At 40.8% G+C, this 26,869-nt stretch overlaps 1 protein-coding gene across 7 annotated transcripts in view; it reads left to right on the top strand.

Moving 5' to 3' along the window:
* Positions 1–26,869, top strand: part of CRACDL (CRACD like) — a 65,588-nt gene that overhangs the window by 945 nt on the left and 37,774 nt on the right. For 2 of the 7 annotated variants that reach the window (XM_010394230.4, XM_010394227.4), the window contains exons 1-2: positions 20,131–20,419; positions 20,502–20,565. The gene's annotated coding sequence lies outside the window, so the exon portion shown is untranslated. Of the gene's footprint in view, positions 1–20,128; positions 20,420–20,501; positions 20,566–21,185; positions 21,283–26,869 lie in introns of those variants that run through there. The other 5 variants (XM_019282768.3, XM_010394229.4, XM_039548510.1 and 2 more) reach the window with 5 other exon arrangements.

Here is a 26,869-nt window from a genome sequence, read left to right as displayed (position 1 = left end):
GTAAGTATCAGCTAGAAGCATGCAGTGGACTGTACATTCTGTCCTTTGTCTGAAAATAGATTGTTTTTCCAGGTAGACACACAAGATCTTCCAGAAGGTTTTCCTGCTCTCTTACTTTGCCATTATAAATCTTAGGTACCATAACTATCTCCCATAAATCTCTCTTTGGTTGGACATCATGTTCTCTACTCAGCACTGTACATTCTCCTGTATTTGTCATCATTAAGAAGTTCATTTGCTTTATCACTCACAGTTCATTAGCTTCCAAAAATAGCAACCATGCATCAAAGCCTGTTTGATACTGATACAAAGCTGTACATCATTTTTGCATCAGAGTAAATTCTCAGTCTTTGTATCACCATGCCAATAAACACTGGGGCAACAGTCCTTTTCCATGCAACATGATATGGATTGTTTTTATGTAAATTTTAAGTGGAACTGAGCTCTCATCAGCAGTTTCTACAGGGCAAAGATTAGATTACAGAAGGAAAAAAAAAGTAACTTTATTACTGGTACTTGCCTTGTAGCTCTTTAATCATTGAAAGAAGGAGGTTTCAGGGTAGGAGTTGGCTTATCATTAAAGGAAAGGGAGCAGGTGCATTTAGGTTTATCCAGTGATGAGGTAGGAGCTGTCTGTGGTTGTTTATAGTGGTGGGTAATTAGTTTGTCTATGTACAGACGTCAGAGTTTATAGAAACCAGAAGGTCATGTTTCTTTGCTTTCACAAAGACCTTGTGAGCTTAAATTCTGCTGTGCTTTTAATTAAAAATGTTTTCTTTAGCATGTGCTTCTGGTTGTATAGGGTCTAATTCTTCTCTTGGAAAAAAACCAGCTAACCTGGCAGTGTTGCTTCTGAGGCAGTGATGGGAATACGTGTGTGCTGCCTGCCACTGAGCTTTACAGAGGAAAGGGTTTGCTCACACTCAGCCTGTGGTGGTACTGACAGCCTCTGCTGTCCTCTGTTGTGCAGGACATTAACAGCTGTACAGTACTTGGCTGGCAGCTTCAGCATTTATAGTCATGATGAAAGAGTAGCAAAAAGGAGTAAAAAAACTCCTTAATAACAAGGACTGGCACTGAACTGTTACCGAGGAACTGAAAATGGGATTGAAATATGGAAATGTCTCAGGCAAATATTTATTGCAGCAGCAAAGCTGCATTTCAGATTCACCAGGACAAAAGTGACATCATCAATGTCTAACAATACATAGACAAGTTCTCCCTGTTTTGTGTGAAGATTTAATAAATGGTCATTGCCTCATAGCCCACCTGTTCCACTCTTGATTTCATCAGATGTGTGTTTCCAGCACAGCCAGTCGTTGACTGGAGAGTATAACCCATACAAATTTTAGATAGGGACCTGCAGAGCACTCACTGTGCAGAAAGTGAAGGTGACTCTGAAGTCTGTTGTTACTAGAGTCACAGATCTCTTGTCCAGTGCCCTGCACAGCTGGAATGCATCAGTTCTCTTGTCCTCTGAGGTCTTGCTTCGTAACAGTAAGCTCTGGCTTTGGCCCATTAAACATAGTATGTATCCAGCAATGCACAGTTCATTTATCTATTTGTTACAGAAGCCTAGAAGTGCCTTTCTGCAATTGTAGGTGCTGATGAACTTAGTATGTCTAGTTTGTTTAAGTCCAGAATACTAAAGGATATCCACTTGAAGGTGGAAATCTTTGTTGGAAGGCAGTAGAATGAAGGCTATACATGCTAGGACTGTGACATGCTCTAAGAAAAAGCTGCTTCCTTTCCCAACTGTGCATATACTGGAAGAGAGTTAACAATCACAAGAGAGATGGAAATTCAGTCATAAAATGTAATGTATCCAAGGCATTAAAGATACAGTCTTCTCTTACTGCAAGATTTATCGCTCTGTATTATCAAAGAGAGGAGAGAGTCTATGCAAAAAGGTCAGGAAAGGAGACCATTTACTTACCCATTTTCTTACAGTGAAACATCCATTCATGGACACAGTCACTTAAGGAAGATGGCTTTATCTGTACCAAAGCATTTCTGTGCATTGCTGCTCATCCTCAAGTCAGCAGAACTCCCTCAGAATTATTTGGGTTTGAGAAGGTTGAGTCCTCTCACTTTACGTTTTTGAGCTGGCCAATACTTGCACAAATCTCTCCACAGTGCCTTCTCAGTGTGGCACTGCAGCCTCTCTCATTCCATCACTACACATGAAGAGGGTGAAGCTAGAACAGGCTCATTAAATCTGTGTCATCTCATAAAGTCATTAATGGAATGATCTTCCTGATACAGTATCAAATTTGATTAACTTTTTGGAGGTAGATGTAGGTAAAAGTGCAATATAAGAGGCAAGGTGATGTCTGGCTGCTCTGAAATACATTTAAAATGGAAAGTTTTGAAATTAGACATAAAAGTAAACAATGCAATCAGTATAGGAATTCTGGAGTACTCCATTTTTTGGTGTCTAAAAAGAGTGCACATAGTGGGTTGTAGAATTCTGAGTGTAAAATGCCTACATCTGTTTGATGAGTTTTAACAGGATGAAACTAAAAGTCTTGGCAGCTCAAAGCCAAGCAACTGAGTGTGTTGGCCCCTGAGAAAATACAGAGAGAGGTCTGGGAGAAGAGTGTAAGTGTATTAGTAGATGTTTCTGTGAAAACGATTGGCAGTGGTACTTCTAGTGAAGCTCAGACTTAAATAATCATTGTCTTAATTTCAATGGTACCATTTTACTGTGTTCATACCTCTTGCAAGCCCTATTATTCCTGATGCCTGTAGTCTATATAGCCTCAAAGGGAGTCAACAGAATTCCTCTTGGCAGTAGTAGCTTATCCAGTAGTTGCAGGAGTGTAACAGAAAAGTGTCTTGGAACCCTTCAAACAGCAGATGGTGCATCTGCTTTTGTACAGTGCTTTTGAAGTGCACCTTGGGAGCAAATCTCACTGTACACACTGGTGATGCCTTAAATTCTGACAAATTTTGGAATAATTCAAGAGGAAGATTAAATCAATGACTCGGAGAAATATGCATCAAAACAGGTATAAGAGAGGAAGTGGGACTTCTTAGCAGTTTATCACCATTGACTCTTCATGACCTTGAATGAGTCTAGTGAAGTATAATTACAAGAGTATTTACTTAGGGCAAATGGTTTTTTAGCCAGTCTGTTGATGTTTGAAGAGAATGAGATAAAAGAGGACACTGATTTCTTTGGTATTTCTTCCAGTGCATTTTGTTTCTCAGAATTCTCAGGCCCATGGTTCTCCATGCTCCCAGCTGCTTGAGAGCAGACTTCATCAGTCAGCTCCAGGACTATGGAAAACCTGCTCCTGTATAAGCTGGCACATACGTTCTGTGCTGTCCTCTGCCAGCTGGTTTTCTGGTGAAGTTTGTTGCTAAGTTAAGACAGAAGTAGCTTTGAAAAGAGTCCTTCAAGGAAAATTTCTTGACAGTACTGCAGCATAATTTTTTTGTTTTATGGAAACACTAATGATTTTAGGGATAATGTCTGAATTTACAGGCAAGCCACTCCTGAGAGTACACAGTTATAAAAAGTGCCTCAGCTCGCACTGCCAAACTACAGTGCCTATAAACAGTTTGTTTGTTCTATGGATAAAAATACACAATAGCTCTTCATTTTAAAAAATTTTTTTAAATTTAAAAAAAATTTTTTTTGGTAACAGAAAAGGAGTTTATTTTTTCAAAAAGTCAATTTCTTTTTAATGACATTGTTTAATATTGCATCCCTGAAAAGCTAAAAACTCAGTGTGTTTTGTTTTGTTTTTCATCTGCAGCACATAAAAGTTCTAGACAAGGGAGACAGGTTGCACTTTTACTCCTTTGTATCTTAAATTGGTGAGCAAGATGGGAAGATTACACAGTTCTCATTCTTCATGTCATTCTTCTTTTATCACATCAGCTTTGGCAACTCTGCTATTTAAAGAGAAGTAGAATATAACAAAGGAACGGCTTCATCTTCTAACTCATTGTCTAATACAATGCAATCAGCTGCCTGTATTTTACAATTAAGGGGTTTGTTTGATTCTACACTCGAGTAGGTTTCTTCCCTTCCTAAAATGGAAAATATTCTAGAATTGAACAAAGAGGTTATAAATACAGTATAATGTGGAACTTAAAGGACTCAGGGCACTGTATGCCATCAAAATTAGTAGCTCTTTTAATCTTACAGTTGTGACATTCTTTCCTTAATACTAGAATCAGTATCACTAAGGTTTTTTTCCAGGTATTGGGGAGTTGGGCAGAGGCAGGGGTTGCACTGCATCAGCTGACCATGGAAACATGCAAGAGTTTCCATAGGTACTTGGACAGATTGGAAGTTAAGGAGGGACAGACACATGATCTGTCTATCTGTCCTTCTAACTAATTCCATTCCTAGAAGAAGAACAAATTGCTAATTTCTGCAGCTACAGGCCTTTTGAGTTGGTGTAGTGTTTAATGCATCACCATTGGGTTGACAGTTTCATAGCTAGGAACACTCCTATGGCTTAGGTCTTGGCTGGTAAGATTACAGGACAGAGAGGTTCCAGATCCACAATTGTGTCTTGCAGTGGAAGGCATGTATGTCTGGTCTACTCGAGGTCTGATTTTTACTTAATGATGGTTAGCTTAAGAAAACTGTTGTACAAAAAAAACAACAGGAGAGGAAGAGAATTAATGTCACTGCTTAGTTGTCCTAATCAGAGTACGGGAGTAGAGCAGGAATTAAGTATATATAGGAGTATCTGGTGAGAGTTCTCCATTAGGCCTCACAGAAATTTCAGATCTGGTTTCCATCCTGTCTTCTGCACACTGTAGGCTGGTTGTGTAGTGTGTTCAGACATGCTCTCTGGTGTTTGGAAGTAACCATTTATGCTGGTTTGGTAGACATTCACCTCAGAGTCACCTGCTCTTTTCAGACCTTCTGAAAGCAGAGTTTTCATCAGAGAACATCAGAGTAGCCAAAACTGGGGAGATTTCTTGGTGGGGCTGGAAATCACAGAAGAAAGATAACAAAAGTGTGTCTCTCCAAACATTTTATTTGACGTTTTCCTTGCAGGGTGGGGTGATGTTGAAAGTTTTAGCAAAGGATAAACAATGCAATTTTTAGAAATTTAAATGCAAATCAAAACCGTGGAGAGGTAGTGTGGTGTTCAGAAAGACTATAGGTGGCAGCATCATAATAAAATAGAGTTTACTTGATGTCTTTAGCCAAACAGAAATCAGCCTTTAATTTCTTCAACAGTGTGTCATGAACAAATATATAAGACACCGTGAAACAAAAAGAGCATGAGAAACCTGGAGTTGATTATCATTTAAGCAAACAGTTAAAATACGTCAATCAGTCTCTTAAATCTGTGTGATGTCAGTTTTTTAAACATGAATGAACATGCAGACTTGCAGGGATCCTTCTCCATATCTTGCTTGGTGCATTCAAGCTATCAGTGGTAGCTGAATTTTGCCACACCAGCAGATAATCCAAGCAAGAAAAAGAAAATGCTATTCTCATCAGCACTGTTGTCTCAGGATTTTAAAAAGGAGTATTTAAAGAAAGACAAGTTAGTGTATTTCAGTGAAGTGTCCTGAATTTTCCTAGGTGGCTAATGTCTTTGGGACACTGAAGGTGGATGAACTAAGGGTTGATTTTTTTATAGAGAGGAGTACTCAACAGTTTATGAAATGGAGCCCATTTCAGGTATTTTAGATTTAGCTTCCAAACATGAATACTTCTAACTTAACTCTGAAAAAAGATGTCCCTTGTTAAAATAAGGATAACATTTTTTACTTTTGTCCCTCTTTCTTGCCATTAATGTTTATAGGAACAGTTAATGAGGAGCATTTTCTTATGACAGTGTGTGTTATAATTTTCTCCTAGTATTGGTTTATAGGACAAATGAGAATTTTCCTGCAACCCAAGGAGAACTGTCAGACCCATTTGGCAGGGCACATATTCGCTTTCTTTCTTGTCCTAATGCATTCCCCTGGAATCACTCAGTCCAAAATTATCAAGGTGAAGTCATAGACTGTATCTGGTCCATGGGTTTCTTGTTCCTCAGCAGCCTGCTTTATGAGATACTGTAGAGGTTACTGCTCTCAAATATTCAATTAAATATGTACTTTTCTCAAAAGTTATTTGATACAAAATCATGGGAGCACAGGTATAGATATATATTTTTTTAATCTTGTAGCCTAGCTCTTTTCAAATCTTATTGTGAGATGAAAGTATGGTGCAGACTGTAAACTCAGTTTGTCTAATTGCTACTGAACCAACTGATGAAGAGTGCTGTGTTTCTTTACTGGTTTATTTCTTTAAAGTGAGGTGCTAACTGTACATCAGTGTTTTAAGTTGATTGTGCAGATCACAGAGTTCTGGGTAACTTGCATCAGTGAAAGGATGCTGGGGGAAAAAAAGTCAAGTGTCACTGTGAAAATTACTTTTCTTTCTAATGACTTAAGGTTCCCTTTTTCTGATTACTTCTACAAAACCTCTTTGACCAAATGCCAAACCAGTGTGAATTAAACTACTTAACTATTTCTGCCTGTCTTGTGTCTCACACTACTAGGCAGTGTTCAAATTTACCTGAGTAGCTTCCATAGGACTTCAATTTATTTTCTCAGAGATAGACATGAAGCAAGATTGCAAAGCTGAAATATGCAGGTGATATATTTTTTTTTTACCCAGGAGAAGGAGGAAAACACTTGCTTGTAGTATTACTCCTGTATTTCTTTCTTTCATAAGCCAGTGTAATGGATTAGAGGCATTGTACTTTTGTGTAAAGGGATAACAAAGGCATCACACTCAACGCAGAGGCTTTTAACATCTTCAGGGATATAATTCCAGTTAACTGCAATAGGAATGAGGCACCTAACCTGAAAACCCCATTGTGCATCTTATTGGGTAATGCTTCCTATTCACTGCAAGAAATGATGGCTCCCATCTCTATCTTTAGGCATTCAATGGCTGTGAAAACTTTACCCTCAATAACTATTCATCTAAACAGTGGATGCTCATAGGGAGTACTTCTGAACTTGTGAGCACTGGGTGTGTGCCATGTCTGTAGTATAGCTCTGTCTGGATAGTAGCTGTATGTATATATGTCAATTTCACCCTCTTTCCTTGTTCACATACCTTGATATCAAGGAAAGGAAATTTGGTTCTGTGAGCAAAGAAGGCAGCTGTCATGTACCTTGGACATGTCTCAGATCTGAACAGTTCAGGTAGGTGGACAGGGAAGTTGCATCTAAACTACTCAATAGTGCAGGAAATGTTCCTGAGTCAGGCTTTCATTGATCTTGTGTTGTTGGAACGGCTCTGGACACAATCCTGGTTGGATAGACTGGTGATGGCTTTCAACAAGTGGAGTGGATGTAGTCAACCTCTTCTGAAGATCATGAGAGTTTAGCAGTCTTGTTTCAGGTACAGAAATGTTGTCTCTGGTGCCGCAGAACAATCCTGAGAGTGTTTCACTTACAAGAGCAGATGTAGCCTGAGGCAGAGGCTCCTAGATGGTGGCTGCATCAACCACACCAAGCAAAGTGATTTTGTCCTTACCCTGACAGGTGTCAGTAGGTGACCATTTAGGTGTATTGAAGGGGAGGGGAAGTTGTGTCTTCTGTTTTGATGATTTTTTTCAAAGCACAGTTCTATTTTCTGTGCTAGCCTGTGGACTTGATATATAGCAAGGTATGAATGATTTGTGTTTGATCCCACAGCTAGAGAGAGTACTTCCAGTCTATAGAGCAGAGGAGGTCATTTATGTGTTGCTGTAAAAGGCTGTGGGAGCAAATGCCAATTTTCTCACAGTCACAGCTCACACTTCTCTTAACACTTTGGAGCTAGAGGTAAGGTCAGTGGGCAGCAGGGTGCTGACAGAGTAGGAGTTCACCGGAACAAATGAGTATTCACCCAGCTAACACTTACTCCTGTCATTTTTTTGCTGTAAGATTATAGCCCCTAACTCGAAGATGGTCTAGTACAATGCTGTTCCAACAGCTGCTGTAAGCAGAAGATATTCTGGGTATAATCGGGCTCTGTACACTGATGACTGATCACACAAATCTGATAAATTCTTATGACAGGATCTGTGGCTTTGAGGTTTATTGTAGAAGCCAGATTGTGCCTTATTTGCTGTTAAGGCTTAATAGAATTGCCCATTGATTTCTCTGCAGCCACGTCCCCCAAGGGATTTATTCATTCAGGGATTAAAATTGTTCCACGGTTGTCTGATTTGTTTAAAGCTCATGCGTTTCTCTTAATTGGAGACAGTGACCTCAAAAACAGCCGAAACCTTCCATTATCCTTATGTGGTAGAAAAAGGTGTACAAAAAAAAAGTCATATTCTAATTAATGAAGGCTCCTACATCTCTACTTTTGTACCTCCCTATTTCTGCTTGCTTGAGTCAAAAATGAGTTGAAATATCTGTCTGATGAATTTGTTTGGAGTGGAAGGAAGCCAAGAATTATTTTAACAAATGTTTTAGCTTGACAGTGAGTGTGGAGGCTTAGTTTGCCAAGCTGGAAAAGTGAATAACTAGGCAGTTTTTGTGAGGCTTATATAGGGTGTGGGTCATCTTGAATGTCAGTTCCAATCTGTGTTACATATTTGTAGAAGAGCATATATTATGAATGAATTGACATGTTCTCATAAGTTTCATGTTTCTCTGAAACAGCAGATTAGTTTTGAGAAACTGTGGTACATAGTGCAGTCAGCTGAGAAGCCAAAAGTACTTCAGGGAATCGGCTCCTTCTGTGTGCTGGACAAAATTTCTGAGGTATCTGCAAATGTGTCTGAAGGAGCACTGTGTTGGGTGCCGTGATGGTGTGAAGGTAACGTGTCTGGTAAGCTGGGGTGCAGAATACAGTGAGGAACATTATGGCTCCTGGGAAAGGTGGATGGAGTTCAGCACAGGAGAAGGGAGCCTTCTAGCACAGCTCCTGTGAGCGCAGGGTCCTGTGGGTTGGGGGGGTGCGTAGGTGTTGTCCTGTCTGTGGCCTCTTGGCTGTAGAGCAGGCTCACTTGCTTCTTTTGACAAGTATGCCAGTGTTAATTCTTGCCACAGCTGTGAAAGAAATCATCAAAAGTCACCTGAAAGTCGATCTGCTGCTGCTGCTTCTTCCACTTTTGCATGGGCATTTGAGATCACATTGTAGTGTGTATGAATAAAGCCACATGTGGGCAAGACAGAACAGCAATCTGCTGCAAGGTCAGAATTGGTTTGTGTCCCTGGATTCACTTGAGATCTGAGGCTGTCAAAACTTAGGTCAAAACCAGGCTTTTAGCTAATGTTAATCTGATGATGAAGCCAGGTCTAATTGTGGCAATTAAAAAAACCCCCAAACAAACCTTGATTCCATGGATGAAGCAGAATTCAATGAAGAGAAAGGAGGCTTCTCTGAGTATCACTCCCTACTTTGTTCTGCCACCAGTGAAGTGATGCTCTGTCATTAGCCCTTTTTAGGATTTTTTTTTTTCAATAACTACTCTTGCTTTCCCTTGGTCTTTCCGCTGCCTTTGCTACTGTTTTTCCTGCAAAGTTTCTCCTTCCTTGCTTTCGTCTTTCACACAGAAACATCTCTGCAATACAAGTATCTGCATTCGTGATAGCAATCTGAAGGGACATCTTTTCTGCCCCAGAACATCAGTTGCTTCTTTGGACTTGCCATGCATCTATGATGATGGTTCTGTTGCTCTCATTATGTTCTTGGATAAGGAATCTCTGTTGCATTTTACATTTGCTTTGAATTGCTTCAGTATTGCTTAAGCCAGTCACAACAGTGTGTTATTAACTTGAAATTTAACAGTGGAAGATGATAGGGAGAAAAATATTTCTTTCCTAGAAGCAAGTTGAAATCATGGGTTTGTAATAATATACTACTGCATATCTGATATTCCAGAATCCCCAAGTGGGCTTCAACATTTGAACAGGCAAAGTTCAAAGTTTTATGGGACTGAAGGTTAGTCCATTTCAGAGATACCTGAACCAAGTAAATGGTCTGGCTCCTCTGACATTTGCATTGAGTCTGCACTATATGGAAGGATAATGGTAGCTGGCCTGCTGTTTTGACAAAATTATGCCCTTTAAACTGGTTACCAACTCTTGTGTAACTCAACACTGTTAGCACGAGCGTATGAGTGTTTTTATTTGGACTCTGATGGAGTGCTTTGAGGAAGTGCTGTCTGCTCTAGGGCAAAGAGGTTGTTTCCATGACCTTTCTCACTGTGAGAGGATTTTTTTAGCAAAAGCTAATCCTGTGAATCTGATACGAAATTACTCTATGAGCAGAGAGCACTGTAAATTGTCCTGTGTACACAAAAGATTTTTGGTCAGTTTTCTTGAAACTTTCTCTGCAACTCTTCCAATGAGCCTGATGTGGCAAGTTTCTTAGTCAAAGCAAAATACTGACAATTAGACTGTAACTTTTAAATCAGATTCTGTAGTTTTTACTTGCATTGCTTCAACAGTCTGGTTTAATAACCAGCTCAGCTGCTTTGCAGTCTTATTCTGAATGAAAGTCACAAACTGTAGCTCAATCACAACAAGATAAGAGTGTGTGTGTGCAGATAGGTACATCTCAACTTCCTGTTGGACTCATAGGTACTTTGGATCTATGGATGATGGTTTGGGAATCTCCAGCAAGGGCTTCCTGGTTCCACCTCCACAAAAAAACCTTGCAAATTCTGCTGAAAAGTATTTCACTGTTTTCTCAACCACATCTGTTCCTACAGCACTGCATTTGTCAGCTGTATTTCCATAATATAAAGTCTAATTTCCTCCAAGCTTTTTGTATCTGACTAGTTGTTATTTTAATAGCCTCTATTTCTGAAGCATAGGGCAAAATAAACGTGACCATTCCAGTTTTCTTCATAATATTTGTAAGTGATTACACCATTTTGTTTTCTCCATCCACTCTTCAGTATGGAATGTGGCTGGAATTTACAATAGCACTGAGCATCATCCTAACTCTGTTTGTTTGGCTATTAGTATTAGACTAAAGCTGAGTGCTTGTATTAGCTCAGCCCAAGAGTCTGCTGTGATATTATTAAAACTTTTTACTCCGCAACAGTCTGTACAGTTTGTAGTGATCTGGAGACAATATCTGCTTTAAAAGGTTAGGGTAAGGAAGCAAAAGCCATTTTCTAGTGCAGGTAAGAGCGCTACTGTGATAGGAGCATGCAAGTGGTCTACTTACATGAGAAGGTTTGTAATCAAAATGGTCTTCAACTTTTAGCTAGTCTTTGTGATGTTTTTTGTTAAACTCTCAGCCACTTTGCTAATGAACAGCAGACTGCCAAATACCAGGTGAAACCACTTCAGCTTTTAAATGTCTTAATTAATTCTATTGGATGTGTAATGCCTGATAACGTACTGTGTGTTAAACCAGAACGCCCTGACAATTTTGTGCTTGTAAGGAGCATTATTTACTTTGCTGAGTCAAAGCACAAGGTTGAGTGTGTCAGAACCAAAGTTCATTGTGCAGCCAGAACCTGCCTCTTGTATGTGGGGTGGACTCCAGTTACACCGTCACAAGTTATTCATCCTTTTGTGCCCCCACCCAAAGGACCTAAAAGTTACACCACTTGCCAAAGTTATGAGCAACTGCATATAATGAAGGAAATTAATACAAGTAGCAACGTTATCTCTAATAAAATATCACTGGCTTACAGTGAAAATTTGAAGGGAAGTTAATCAAGAATTAAAGACATTGTGTGCTGCATAAATCAATGCTTATTTCATGTAGCTGTGAAAGTGAAGGTGTAAATTGCTTACATGCAACTGTCCATTCTAAAACTTTCAAAACTAACTAAAATAGAGAATTACTTTTTCCTGGGCTTACAAGTCATTGGAAAAAATAAAAGTTACTTAAGTCCCATTTTCTTAAAGGCACTGTAGAATTTTAGATCTTATTCCAGATTAGGAAAGTAGTTTGCTCTGCTGCGTAATTATCAAATCATACAATATTTAGTAACTAGATCACACCCAACTTACTTTAAAACAGACTATTAAAAAACGTACCATGTAGTTACTATAGCATGGAAACAGAAGATATATTTAAAAGAAGAAGGAACTTTCTGCTCCTGTTTGGATGTTCAGATGACTTTCTGGGTATGTTAAGGCTTTGTTTTCCTCACTTTTCTTTCTATCCCCCTTTCTTTTTGATATCACTCTTTCTTGCCTCTAGTAAAACCCAAGGAAAATCTGGGCCAGAAATAAGCTGGAGAATCAGACCATGTGCAGAGAGCTGCCAGACTCACGTATCTAAAACTAAAAATTGTGGCAGGGGCAGGAGAATAAGAAAAGGAGATTATTAAAAGAAACTGTGTTTGTAGAAATTTTTCATCCTTTTACTTCAGAGGTTATGTACAGCAACCTGGAAGATGGTGCCTATTTCTTCTGTTCTGTCTGACTTCCTGTCTGGCAGCTCTGCATGCAGGCACCCAGAATCCAGTCCAGATGGGCTCAGCTCAGTGCTGGCAGTAGCACTGCCCTCCTGCTCCGATGATGGCTGTAAGGAAATGGAGAGAGATGGCAGCTCTGTGACAGTTGCTTGGGGAACACAGAGCAGTTGGGAACTCAAGTGTTGCCCTTTGAATCATTAGAATAATGGAGTAGGCACATGTGTGAGGACACTGGTATCACTCTATGTTGCACATAGTTTTTTAACTTTTTAATTCTACTGAAATCACTTATACTTTATCTGGATGTTGTCCTTCAATAGTAATAGAAATTTTATGACTAGTCATGAAACAGTAAAGATTGGTAAACCCAGCCTAGAATGGATGCAATTGCATCATCATAAATGTATTCAGAACATACTCATACATGTAGAGAGAAATGAGCTACGCTGGTACTTCACAGTGCTAGATTAAAGGTTGGACTCGGTGGTCTTAAAGATGTTTTCCAGCCTAAATGGTTCTATGATTTGTGCCTAAATACTGTATACTGTGAGCTGTATAGAAGGCCATTGTTTCTTTCTGTAGCCTGCCCATCCCAACCAGCCAGTGTATGTCTTGGGTACTGTAGTGTATTATGTATACTATAATGGGTTGTTTGTAAGGCCACTGGGTGTGTTTGCATCAACTTCAGCTTAGGTGAAACAAGAGCTATGAACATGCAGAGACATGGACTGCCATGCAAGCTAGACAAGTCCTCTGAGGACTGAAGATGTCATATTGTTCTCTTTTCCTCGTTGCTCTTATAATCCGGAGGTGCACATGTCCCCAGCCTAAATAATCTCACTAGATAGTGTGAGCTCTTTAGCCCTCAAAGGGGAAAAGAATTCTTTGTTCCCCACCTCACAGCTCCTTTTCTCAGGAGATCCTCTCTTAGTTACCATGGATATGCAAACTGGTAGTACAGTCTTCCTATCCTTTATTCATACACCTACTAACATCTGTACCAGTGCAGCTTTCAAATATAGACCTGGCTTGTGCTGGATCTGGCTAAATCTGGAGCTGTTTTACACATTTCTTTGACACATTGGTTTTGCTGGTCGTTCTACCTTTTTGAACAGATGTAACATTTCATAACTTGTCACTGAATTTTTATCCTTCCATTCATGATGGTGACAGCCAGAAATCTGATTGTGAACCACCAACGTGAAGCATATAAAGCAGCTTGGGAATTTCAAGAAATCTGTTTCTCAGCACCACTCCCTTGATGTCTGGGTGGTGTACGAAGTATCAGGTTACGCAGAGACCTGGAGCAGGTGGGTCAGTTCCGTACAGTTCAGCAGCAAAGGAATTTGCATTGCAAAAGAATTTATACATCTTATTCTTCAGTGGCACACGAGCCTAATTGCGCTTGATTTGACACTAATGGGCTAATTAAGGAATCTTTCTTTTGGCTTCAATGGGCATTGGATCAGAGCTGCTGAGACCAAGGACACTGAACCACTGGGTTAGGTTTATTAGCTTCATAACTGAGGTAGGAAGCTCTGGAAAACTAGGACCAGCTCTGTAGTATCAGCATTTATCTAAACATTAAGAGATCAAGCACTGCAAATGTCACACTGTTCCCACTTACTTGACCATGTAATGCATGGAGAAAGTGGAGAGTAGGCAGGCTACTGGATGTCAGCTGAGCCACCAAAACCACAGGGGAAACAGAAAAAGGCAAGTGTATGTGCAAATGTATGTATATGGAGAAGCATTGAAGTAGGAGTTCTCAAGCTCTTGTTCACTTAGACTGTTTGGATAAACTGTTGGTCTTTTGTGCCATTCAGATATGAACCACAGTTAATATTTTTTTCATGACATTTTTTCTGTTTTTACCTTTAAAAGAAAGCTACAATAGTAATGAGAGGATTAGAAAATGTGTTTGTTGAGAATGTTGCTGTGGTTATGATTTGTCCAGAGCCATGTGACATCTTCTCAAATATGAATAGCATGAAGATTTTTTACTGCTCTTATTTTTTTAAACGTGTTCTTACAGCATTCAAAGGACTCAGCCAGTACAAGCAGCTATTGTGCTTGGAAATGTGCAAACACTCAAGAGACAGAATTGTCTCTAAAGAATTCTGAGTTTAACGTAACAAGATGGGTAAAACATGCACATTCAGGCCACTCAGTAATACCTTACTGTTAGGCGTTTAGGTGGGGTCATAACAAGACTTTTTGGCACCTTTCCTTTCCTCCGCCTCTTGTGCTGCTTCTGTCCTCCTCCTGATGCCTTTCCCAGCCAGCTGCTGTTGCAGTTTTGCAAGCCCTTGTTCTGGAGCTGCTCCTGTAGCGCAGCCCAGGCTGGGTACCCTGCAGGGGGCAGGCATGATCCCATATCCACATCAGTTATTTCACAAGAGTCCTCATACATTTTCACTGGAAAGAGCAAGACAGTTGCTGAAGACTCTGGAAAATGATTTGAAGTTTCTAAGTCAAGTTTTTTTCCACACAGCATTTGTTTCTTTGGGAAGTCCACATGCAATTCTCTGCCCTTAGGTGCTGCACAACTTGATGTCTTCTCTTTGTACAGGACTGCACAATGCTGGGGCTGCAAATCCTGCTTCCAGGAAATAGCCTCAACACAGACCACTTTCCATCATTGAGACAACATGATTCAGTTCTTCTTCGTACCTGTCTTTTGCTCTGGCTTGTACTTTGTTCTCTCTTAAAAACTTTTCTCCTATGCTAATGGGTCTCAAAGGGACAAGGCCTGTTGGTGGAGCAAGGCCTTACCCAGATCTGCCAGTCTGCCTGCCATACTATTTTGGATGCCAAATTGACAGCAAGAATGAATTTATGCCATGAGATTGAAAAGGAAGTGTATCATTCAGCTGTTTGGACCAGCAGATGGCAAATGTAAAGGAAAAAAAAAATCAATCTAAGAGCCAATCCAGAGAACAGACTCTAAATAAAGCCATCTGGCAAACTTATGAAGGGAAAGAAGATGATGAGACCAAGTTCTGCTTTAAATATCTGTTCACATTGAGAGGAAGTTGGTGGGAACTAGTACCATGGGAGAGCAGGCTTCGAGCCTCTGAGGAGTACTGTGTAGTGTCAAAGCCTGTGGCAATGTTGAGGACTTATAAGAAGGACCCTAAACTATCAAGTAGATAGAGCCTAAGAAGCAGCATTCCTGCCTGTGTGAGATCCTGGTGGTATTCCACATAGAATAGTGACTGCTTGATCCCCCACAATGGGATTGAAAAGGCCACACCTAGGAACCTCATTTGTAGAGAGGGACTAGAAAGATGAGCATGGAAGTAAGCAAAGAGGGTGATCTAGTGTAAGTTATAGATGCCTCATCCCTTCTAAGTGTTAAAGGCCAGGTTGGATGGGGCTTTGAGCAGCCTGGTCTAGTGGAAGGTGTCCCTGCCCACAACAGGGAGGTTGGAACTAGATAATCTTTAGGGTCCCTTCCAACCCAAGCCATTCTATGATTCTATGATATCACAAATTCTGAAAGACATTGATAAATCTATTTTTATGCCAATGCCATGGCATTTTGTTACTTTGCCCTACTGCATTAGTTCCTGGAGAACAAAGATGGATGTGCTTTCGGACTCAGGCTTTTAAGTATAATTTAAAAAGAGAAACATAATCCATTGAAAACGGAATTGGTATTTTACATAAGTGCCCAACCTTTCTTTTGGAAACTTGCTCTAAGGGAATGTGATTTCAGAGCCCAGAAGTCTAGCAGATGTTATTACTATTTCTGTTTTACAGGTCAGTGCTTTTGGTTTTTATGCGCTGAGAAATGCCTACAGCTGCTAGCCTTTTATGTTACGAAAAGAAGTCAATTCTGTATCGTATTCTTAATTTATACATGATTTTTTTTTTTTTTCTGGTAAAATGGGAATACTGTTGAACATTGCAAAAACATCTAGTAACCAACAGTTTTGTTGGCAGACTGTGTCAACTTATTTCCATAAAGGGCAACAGTGGATAATTTTGCAGTGAACTTTATTCTTGACATCCAGGCCAGTGGCATTAAACAGAACAAATAATCCCACCACTCAGACTTAACTGCAATAAAAGAAAAAGATTTCAGTATTGTAACCTAATTTTTTAATGCCTCTGTTGATAATAAGGTTCACATGAGTGATGGTGTTGTAGCAGTATTTTGTGCATTAACTGTTGGTTTCAGACATTTACATGGGAAAAGGTTGCCAACTTTCACTGAACAAAATTTTCAAATATCTATTTCCTTTCCATCTCATCTGTGTTGTTACTGATTAGTCATTGTATCTGAGAAAGTCTTTAGTTTCCCTCAGTGTCTAATAGCCAGACTAACAAAAAGGCAGTTTTTCTGTCCCTCTGCTCAGATGAATAATTCATTGCCCTGCATTTCTTGTGTAAAGTGAATTTCAACTCTTTCTTTTGTAAAGATGATTTACAAGAGGTCCTGGACACACAGAAATTAATTTGCTGCCTTCAGGCACATCATTATCTTTACTGAGAGGGAAGTAACAGCTTATTTCTGTTAAATTTTGGTTAAAAAATTTACTATACCTAGTGTTAGAGGGATGGTACCCTTTAACTGAAGTCGGAGTTTGGAAGGTTTTTTCAGTGCTGTTCTGCTGCTATTCTCCCGAGCTCAGCTGAACAATGGGCTGGAGAGATGCTGGCAGTGTTGCTTGGTTACAATTCATCCGCGTGAATCAGTGCTTCACGCAGCTCCTTCTGCGGCTGAACAACCGGGAGACTTCTCAGCACTGTGCTACTGATGTGCGCGGAGATGTGAGCGGATTACGGACCGTCTCAATTACTGTAACGCTACACCTTTGCAAGCGGATTTGGACAGCAGTGTTTGACTTTCAGTGGTTGAAGTCAGGCAATTTGGAGCTGTTTTACACCTCTTTACAAGTATATAGCCAAGTAAAGCAAATTTGTAACAGTGTGTTTTATTGCAAGGTGTGTTTGACAAGTTTGGTACTTTGGCATCCTTCTGTATTCATCAGGAAGATTAAATCCTTCATTAAGTATGTTCCCCTGGAATAGACACGCAATTTGCTGAAACCTGCCTGCAGGCAAAGTGAAATGTAAGAGGAACTGCTATCTTCCTCTTACTGCATTTGACCACATCTTAAACTGGCATAAAATGAAGCTGGTGGAGTTATGCCAGTTTAGACAATAGGAAGATGTGATAGGTTATTTTTAACACTATGGAGTGGATTTTCTGTACCCCACCCAGCTCCATTTTACTACTTACCTGTTCTTGCTGTTCAAGACATGACTGGAGGAGATGTTAAAAGAGAGGAGAGGTGTCCAGTTTGTGCTCTCCGTGGAATCAGCATTTCCAACAGCATTGTTCCCATCTACGTCTTTTTTCTAACTTTTACATGAATCCTGAAAGGATTTCCTTCTTCCTATGTCTTTTGGGCTCAGCAGTCTTCTCAAATCTACCATATTTGTGTCTTTCAATTTCTCTTTGCCTCTGTTAAGGGCCTCACTAGTAAAAGCTTATATTTGCCACACCTTTCATCTTGCCAAGCTTTCTCTGTTCTCTCTAGTATCTGCTATTTAATGCAGCTTGTTGCATGGCTGAACATTAAGACCATTTAGAAGAATTTGTAGGAAAAGTTGCACTGAAGTGCCATCCACTTCACTTGGTATGCAAAAGCTGAATCTATAGTAAAAAAAATTAGTCTAGCACTATCTAAAACACAAATATTTCTATGAGTAGATTTTCTGCACTGTTTTGCCTCCTAGTGATGGTATCTGTAAGATGGCCTTTCATCCAAAAATTGTTTCAGAGTACCTGCACTGCTTAAAAATCAGTCGCACTTCACAGAGCTGTGGCTTCTGATTTGTGCCGGCTGTGTTGTAACGTGATCAGTTTTTCTTTAGCAGCAGGTGAGTATATATTTAATATCTTAAATTTTCACTATGTTTCCTCCAAATGCCTATTGGTTTTCTATAGGGGTTTTTCTATTATGAACCTCTATGTAAAACCTGGATTAATTTAACCCTGCTGAATTCAGATTGTGACATCCGTAACTATTTTGTCTGGAAATGTAAGTGCTTAGGGGATAGACTTAACTCTATGTGCTTTTCCTGTTTCTGCAATAAAATGAGAAAGGGAAATGAATAAAAGAACTGTAATTTTCCTATCAATATGATGAGCTTTGGCTCTTGTTCAGAAAGGTACTTGAAGTACCATAATACTCATCTGGTTTTGGGCAGTTATAATTGCTGCAGGGGTAGACTGATTCCCTGGATAAATAGGGACATTTATGGGGAGGGAGAGATATCAAGCATAGCTGAGAGACTGCTTCCTGACCTCGAGTCTGGGCTTAACACAGATTTATTGGGCCGCTGAACCTGGCTACATTGAAAGGAGAGCCTTTTTGGGGATACACTACATGCATTAGGAGTAAGCATTAGGTGTGCCATTGCACGGCTGAGCAGGGCTGGCTTTCTGCAAAGACACGTGTGCCTTTCCCTTCCATTAAAGCATTGCTTTGTTTCTACCAGATAAAAGGCTGTTGTGGAGTAATTCCCTTTTAAGGTCATAGCTGGACTTCTCTAGACATGACTGGCCAGTCCTCCTGTCCCTGAGACCCTTCTTTAAAAGAGCTGTTGCCCATGTGGCAGTTGGGTGGTAGGTACACCCACTGCAAACCTCTCATGCAGAGAGATGGGAGCTGCTGCCCTGGCTGAGTTGGAATCCTGACAGATATTCCTGTCTGGGACTGGCAGAATCTACTTGAGCAAGGAGGGAGCTGCTCACATGTGAGAATGTGCTCAGATGTGATGGGGAAGCAGGCGGTTGGAATGAAAAGACTTGTTTCTGCACCGATACCCCTCAGCCCTCCTGGCCTCATGGGCCCCTCCAGCCTGTGGGAGCCATGCCACACGTGGTGTGCACAGCATCGCTTTCATGCCATTTTTACCAAGATGTTCCTTGGAGCCAGTAGAAAGCAAACAGGCATCTTTTCCAGATAATTGGGTCTTTGACATTTGTGTTATGCTGCATATGAGTAGGCATTATTTCCTTTTGCTATACAGGATGACAGGGTTGGGTATACCCCATCCAAAGGACCCAGAGGCACTTTAGCTCTTCAGGTCTGGCTCAGCTCTTACTTTTCGTCTTTTAGAAAATACATCTTGAGGAATTTGCAAGCTAAATAGAGTAATACAATGGCATGGCAATAATTTATAATATTTACACGGCCAGAAAATGCAGAGTTTTGTGTCATCATAAACTTCCATCATTTGCTTCCTTTCAGTTTTCTATGTTGAGTTTAGCTTTGTATTATGCTTCATAGTGTATGTGTATGGGATAATATTATTTTTTTTATTTTCATGTACTTAATATTCTCTCATTGCATTTGTTAATGTTGAGGCTGTGCACATGCTGGGTGGTTTCTTCTGCTTTATTTAATGACCAGATTTGAAATAGATTGTATTTTAAGGTTAAAAACTTTCTGGTTTCACTGGCATGAAGAGCAGAAAATGTCACCCTCCATTTTTGTATGTGTACTTCCTATTTTTGCAACAGGTGCCTTTTTATCATAAAAATAGCTCAGCAGCTGTCCCTTGGTCCTGGGTGCTACGCAGTGGCCTTTAACAAAGCCAGGAGTGACTTTTTGGTGTAGCCCTCCCTTTCCAGGAAGGACCCAGCTAAGCTTCCTGAGTAACATCAGCCTGCACTAAGAATTCAGGTCAGGATCTCCCTGCTTGTTACCTAGCAACTGGGGGATACTGGTGCTTTCTCCTCTGACCGACTCCTTCCGCGTTAGATACAGGGATCACTTGGTGAAAGGATCAGGGCAGTGCTAATAACTCATGCTTCAGCAAGGCAGAGTAGCCCCGTGCTGGGTATCTGATGGGACATAGGGTGCACTGTCCAAGTCGAACTGAATTGAGACTTTCAGAATTCTCTGCACAAACTTGAAAGTGCCTCTGCTGGTTTTGCTACCACTTAAATGTCTGGCAAGGTGACAGATCCCTTTTGAAACACCAGTAGCCTTTTGTGGTGCATTGAATCTGACAAACAGGAACCTACGCAGGTAAGCAGCTGAAGAAAGTTTATGTCTGAGGTACTTTAAGGGTTGTTTTCCTGCAGGTGAAATGTGTTTCTTGGTTACACAGGTGCACAACATTCAATTCTGGGACTATTGACCTGCCTTTGTACTTATTAAAGTTTCATTGGATGGTAAGTAAAAAAGTTAAGTAGAAAGATGAACTGTCTTGTCTTGTTCTTTGTGGTGTGTGTTTATAAATTGTTGAAAACAACCTTTAAACTTGTCTAGTTAATTTACTGTAGAATTGGCTAATGAAAAATCTTGAAGTGATCAAGAGTTATTGGTTGCCATGCTCTCGCTGCAACTCACTGCTTGTAGCATATTTGCAAAATAGAAAGCAGCAAGTCCCTCTGGCTATGTATTGTTTGCAGAGGCCAGCAATCATTGCCTCTGGTTAGTAACACAATGGGATTTTTTACTGCTTTTTGTTTTCCTTTGATAGATTACAAGTAGAAGCCCTTTGTTAAATGTAAAAATTAAAGCAATGTGCCATTCTAAGAAAAATACAAAAAAATATTGTGTTCCTTGTGTTGTATCTTCTCTACTCACAGATAGTAGAAATGGTGGGAATCAAACCAGAGTCTGTTCGTATCTAGTGCTGGTACAGGGCTGGCATGATGGTTTTCTGAAGAACCACTCCTCACAGAAAATACAGTTTTCTTATTTTGAAAAACATAGAAATTAATGTCTCCAGGTGCATACAAGCTGTTTAACTTGCCTTTTTCAGAAGTCTATAAGCAGTACATTCCATCTCTTCAGATATATGAATTGATACAGCTCCAATTAACTTGAGCAAAGGCCTGCCAAGTGACATCAGCCAAAGATCTGGCTGCACATCTCTGAGACAGGTACACTGCAAGCATGTTTATAGTTTTTGCATCGGAAGTTGTAGTGGTGGATTCTGAATAAGGACATAAAAGACCAGATTATTTTTAAGCAATGTATTTTAATTATCTCTAATATGAAACTGTTCAATTTGAATGTTGACTCTAAGGCATTCAGAAGTTGATTTCTTCAGAGGGACTAAGTGCAGCTTCAATTGATATTTTCCACATTTAATATTCAGAAAAACAATTCCCAGAGTCTCACATTGCATACCTGATACAGCAGCTGCTTTTCAAGTGTACATGTCCAATTTGGTATCCCAGACTTTTTGTCTCTATCGTACTTATGGGAGAGCTCATACATTCATTCCTAGGACTCACAGGGTGTGTGTCCACATAAGAAGATAGAAAAAATATATACCAGGGCAGTGTCTTCATGCAGTTCAGGATGTCCTTTATTACAAAAAGCTCTCCCAAGTGTGTAACTTCATACTACTGTCTGATTAGGTGATGTAGGACAGAGTAGGAAAAATATCTGTTTGAGGAGGTGCTTCACATTTCATTTAATTGTTCTGGTGTCTAGGTCAGCAACTTTCAGGAGACAGTTAATGGCAGAAACCTCTTTAGTAGCTTTGATCTAGCTATTTCAGTAAAATAGCACCCTCAGAGCATAGCATGGGACACGAGAGATTAAGTCACCCAGTACCTCCTGATCTTTCCTCTGTTCACAAAGTCGGGCAGTGTCCTCTTAGTAATGCTCCTCTGCCAGAGCTGGGAGCTCTGCTAGATGTCTCATTCCCTACCCATTGCTGTGACTCACAAATATTTTTACAATTTTTAAGAAAAGCAGGCCCCTAAGCAAAGACAATCAGAATTTCCTCAGGCTTGAGCCAGTATATTTGCCAACTTCATGTAAAAGGCTAAATATTTTCCCATTGTATCTACACCAGAGACACTCTGTAGATACACAGATGGCTGGGCCCTTGCAAATCCAGCCAAGGGAGCGTATGCTGGCACTTCGGGCTTTGAAAAGAAGCTGGAATGAGTCCTGAAGTCTGGTATTGGCAGCCAGCATCAGCATCTGGGTGGTTGGACGTAGGAAAGAGCCAAGTCTGCAGAGGTTATTGAAACACTGGCCTTGCACAAACATTTCTTGATAGCTCAAACATGTACTTGGACTCTGCAGTAGAGAGCAGGCTAGAGGAGGCAGGTGAATGCTTTCTCTCTATTTGTCTGCCAACATGTGCAAGTCTAACTAGGAGCTGGGAAGCTTAAATCCAAGAGTGACCTTTGTGTCATTTAGCTATAGAGACTGCCTGGGACCCAGTGTCTGGCTCTGGGCATCCGGCTGCCAGAAGAGGTGAGCTTGGAGTAGGACAGGTGCAGAGAAAAGTTAGTAAGATGGCAGGATAATAGAGAGCTTATATCTGTGAGGAAATTAAGATGCCATGGCTTGTTTGGCTTTGAAGATGAAGGCTGAAAGGGGAGATGGACATCTTCTCTAAATACCTGTGGCAAAAGAAAAAAGCTGCTTCAAGGAAAGTATTACATTAGCACCGGTCATATAGTCTGGGATTTTCTACCCATCAGAGTTACCAAGTTCTGGAATAGCATTTGAATTTTGAATAGTTTTCAAAATAAGAATTTAATCAGCCTGTGAAGGGATTATATCAAGTGTTTGCCAGCAACAAGGGACTGAATGCTCAGGAAATTCCCTCTGGTAGTATGTTTCCAAATTTTATTCTGAAACACCTATGTGAAACTCAAAGATATAAGTGTACCAAAACATTCCTCAGGATTTCCCTAAGGAGTTTTTACCATATGAGAGAACTGAAAAAGTTCAGGCAATGCATGGAGCTCCTCAGTGAGAAGGACCTGATAGGTGGGATGCATCTCATAGTGATAAATCTTGCAAAACCACAGAGCTAAAGAGCCTTTGTGAGCAAAATGACTCATCACTGGCTTTGGACCTGGCCAAGGGATGAGCAAAGGCCAAGAAATGCTGGGACCCTTCTCAGGTGCAATGAGACTGGTTACTTTGGACTTGAGTTTTTGATTTTTTGCTGCAACTAGCTTTGTACACGCAGAATTTTCACCTACCTCCCTGGTAGGGGAGCAAGCAAAGCACAGCAGTTTGAGGCAGGGAGTTCCCTCCCCAGGAGCGATGGGATGACCCTCCAGGGTCTGTGCCATGCCTCAGACACAAGTTGTTCCTGACTGAAACCACTCTGGTGGTTTTACTCTGCACCACCTGCCTTGGTAGGAATTATTGCAGACCCACAGGAGGTGGGAGAAAAGCCCACACAAGTAGGTTTTGTTTGCACAGCTTTGCTTTTTGAGCTTTGATTAAGAATACTGCTCTGCCACACTCTCTCCTAATGGTGTCCCTTTTGCTACCCATGGGGATATTGTCTGCTTCTCTGTTTCTCTTCCTACATCTGGGCTCTTTCTAGCAAATGAATGTCAATGGCATTTAATTTATGAATCCTGCAGTACATTTTGTTGTGCATATTTAAATCAAGCAGAGATCAAGCATTGTACAGTCACATGTAAAGGTGATGGCAGATGAGTGCTCTTTATGTCATGCTGGATTTCTGCTTCACACTTGCATTTATATTTGCCAAATTACAGGCAGGAAATTTTTGAATTAATGACAAATATTTCCCAACAGTAGTTACTTAAGTGCCTGCACATGTTAAATTAACCATAATAATCTTGTCATAGTCATGAATTAATAACCTGCATCTCATTGGGCTTTTGAGAATTGAAGTAAAACATTTGTGGTATATTCAAAGAAGGGAGCCTGGAGACAAATGGGATGTCTCCAAATGGCTTTACATTCCCATCCCCACCATCCTATTCCCCATGCCAAGTAAGCCCTGAAGGCTATACAGGAACCTGAAAATTAGGTTTAGAACAGGCAGAAAGGAAGAGATCTCCTCTGCAGAGGTGTGTCTCTTTCAGGTAAAGTGATTTAGACTTATTAATTCCTGAAACGTCTTCCTCTTTCCATTGCCAAGATGGAGATGCTGCCAGAGGCAAATGTGCACACAAGAGATTTCTGACAGACATCTTAAGCAGTGAGGAGTTTCACAAGGAAGGTGTTTATCATGTCAGAGGGGGATAGGGAGAACTTCTGTCCCAGTTGCAGAAAGGAGAAGAGACTGAGGGCAAGCGGTGATGCGGGAAAAGGGAGACATTTCTCACAGTGTATTCCCTACCGGTGGTCCATGGAACCCCTCCCAGCAAAGACCTGGGGAGAACAAATATGTTCCCTTTGCCTCCTGAGTTCCACTATGCCACAAGGTGCCATGGGGAGCTGGGTCCTAGGCCAGAGAGGGCACCTCAGTCTATGCCATTGGCTCCAGCAAAGCTGGAGCAGGGGACAGGCCTGGAGCTGAGCATTGCTTCTGCGTGACAGCCTCACTCTGGTCCCTGCTCTGAGAGCTGCTGCTTGAAGAACGTTGGGAGAAGCGTTTAATCTCTCTTGTGAGGAGAGGCTGCGGGAGCTGGGCCTATTTAGTATAGAAAAGAAAAGACTGAGAGGGGATCTCATTAATGAATATAAATGTCTCAAAGGTGGATGTCAGGAGGATGGTGCCAGACTCTTTCCAGTGGTGGCCAGTGACAGGATGAGAGCAATGGCTATAAACTAAAACACAAGAAGTTTCACCTCAACATGAAGAACTTCTTTACATTTGAAGATGACAGTGCAGTGGAACAGGTTGTCCAGGGAGGTTGTGGAGTTGCTCTCTCTGTAGACATTCAAAAACCCACCTGGATATGTTCCTATGTCAACTGCTCCAGGTGACCCTACTTCGGCAGGGGGGTTTGGGCCAGATGATCTCCAGACGTCCTTTCCAACCCTAACAATTCTGTTATTCTGTGATATGCTTTCTACCTCCCAGTCCAAGGGAATGAGTAGGCTTGTGCAGGTGGTATTGGGCACACTAGAGCCTTGGGTCTGGATTTCTGACAAGGTGGCAGGAAAATTATTAGGCTGCACTCAGAGTTTTGACTTTCAAAAGTCTACAATTCTGAAGCAGCAGCTGGAGGTGATACATGCAGAATGACTCACCAGAGGTTATATTTGCTGAGATTATTGCTGCAGGGAAGGAGTGAAGGAGAAAACAAGAATCTGAGCAAGTCGCAGTTATTTCCATTTGCTCATGTCCTTGTTTTGGAGCACAGTGTGGTTTGGAGCATAGACCTGCAAGTAAATGAGATAAGAGCTACAGAAAAATATTTCCTCTCTTTCAAACATAAAATAGCAATTACATCCTGAATGGATAGTAGGAATGAAAAGTTTGCAAACTCCTGTCTTGAAGGGAGTAAATGAAAATATTAGGGTTCTTAAATTTGTGAAATCCTGACTGTTTTTCTTATAGACTGTGGAGAAGGGTTCAAAGCAACGATGAAAAGACTGAGACATGATGTTTATTGTGGCATGGACAGAGAGCAATCTTCTAGTCTTTTTGTGTAGGAAATTATCTGGATTATTAAATCCAGCTTAACTGGACTCCTACCTGAGACCTCTGAGGAAGTCACGTATTACTGTCACCTTGTGTTAAAAATCTCATGCTCTTTTTTCCTGAAGTGATCCTAATGTTACTGGTATGGAGGAAAGATAAAGGAGCCCATGGCTCAACTGTCTCCCATCAGGGCTCAAGAAAATAATTATAATTTGAAGGCTGAGAGAGCCTAAATTAGGAAGGGGCAAAAGAGGCTAAATAAGGTCCTTTCCAAATAAAAGTCTGCCACAGGTACTACCTCAGAGCAAGCCTTGTACAACAATTGGACAAGAGGCTGTTCAGCTTTGCATTTGACCTGTGGGGTTTAATGCAACAGGAATGTGGAATGTGTTTACAAGGTAGCAGTTATTGCTGAAATATGTGAGTGCTGTTGCCTGGGGAAATTTCAGAGGATTGTGACTGTGCTGACAGTGGCTGTACCTTTTGGACAGACTGTGTGGATTTTGGGGAGGAAACTGGTCTTGAAGCTTACAATCTACAAAGGGAACACGGGGAATGGTGCTCCCCTTCCCCACCATGTCCCGCTGCCATCCTGTCGCTTCAGCTGGATCTCACTCCATTCTCACTGCTTGTTCGTGCTAGGATGACCCAGGAAGGTGAACTGGTCCTTGGGCTGGAGACATGGCTTCTTGTTATCCCTGCATCCGAGGGGACTCCAGGTTAGCACATGGCTGCAGCTGGTTCAGCAGAGCAGTCTGGGCTGAAATGAGGTAGAGCTGAGGACTGAGGGCCCCTGATGGCACCTTTCATGAGCAGGTCCTGGAAATGTTATGTTCTGGCTGGTCTCAGCTGGTAGGCTGGTAGCTGGATGGGCTCAGGCTTCTCCTAGAAATACCTGTTTCATTCATTTCGCATTTCCTACTTTCTTTTTTTCCTGTCTATTTTAAATGTTCAATATTAAAACTATTCTGCACATGGTTCATGGATGATCTCAATAATTATTTCATCCTTCCAGCACAGGAATTCCCAAGGAAGCTGGTAAAGCCCAGCTTAGTCTCTTTATTTTATTCACTTTCCTTCTTACTTTAGTTTGCCTAATTTTCATTGCTCTAATGGCAAAATATCTGGAAGTAGGCCTA

This window comes from Corvus cornix, chromosome 1 (genome assembly GCF_000738735.6).
Source record: "Corvus cornix cornix isolate S_Up_H32 chromosome 1, ASM73873v5, whole genome shotgun sequence".
Classification (NCBI taxonomy): domain Eukaryota; kingdom Metazoa; phylum Chordata; class Aves; order Passeriformes; family Corvidae; genus Corvus; species Corvus cornix.
This window is presented reverse-complemented; position numbering and strand designations above follow the sequence as displayed.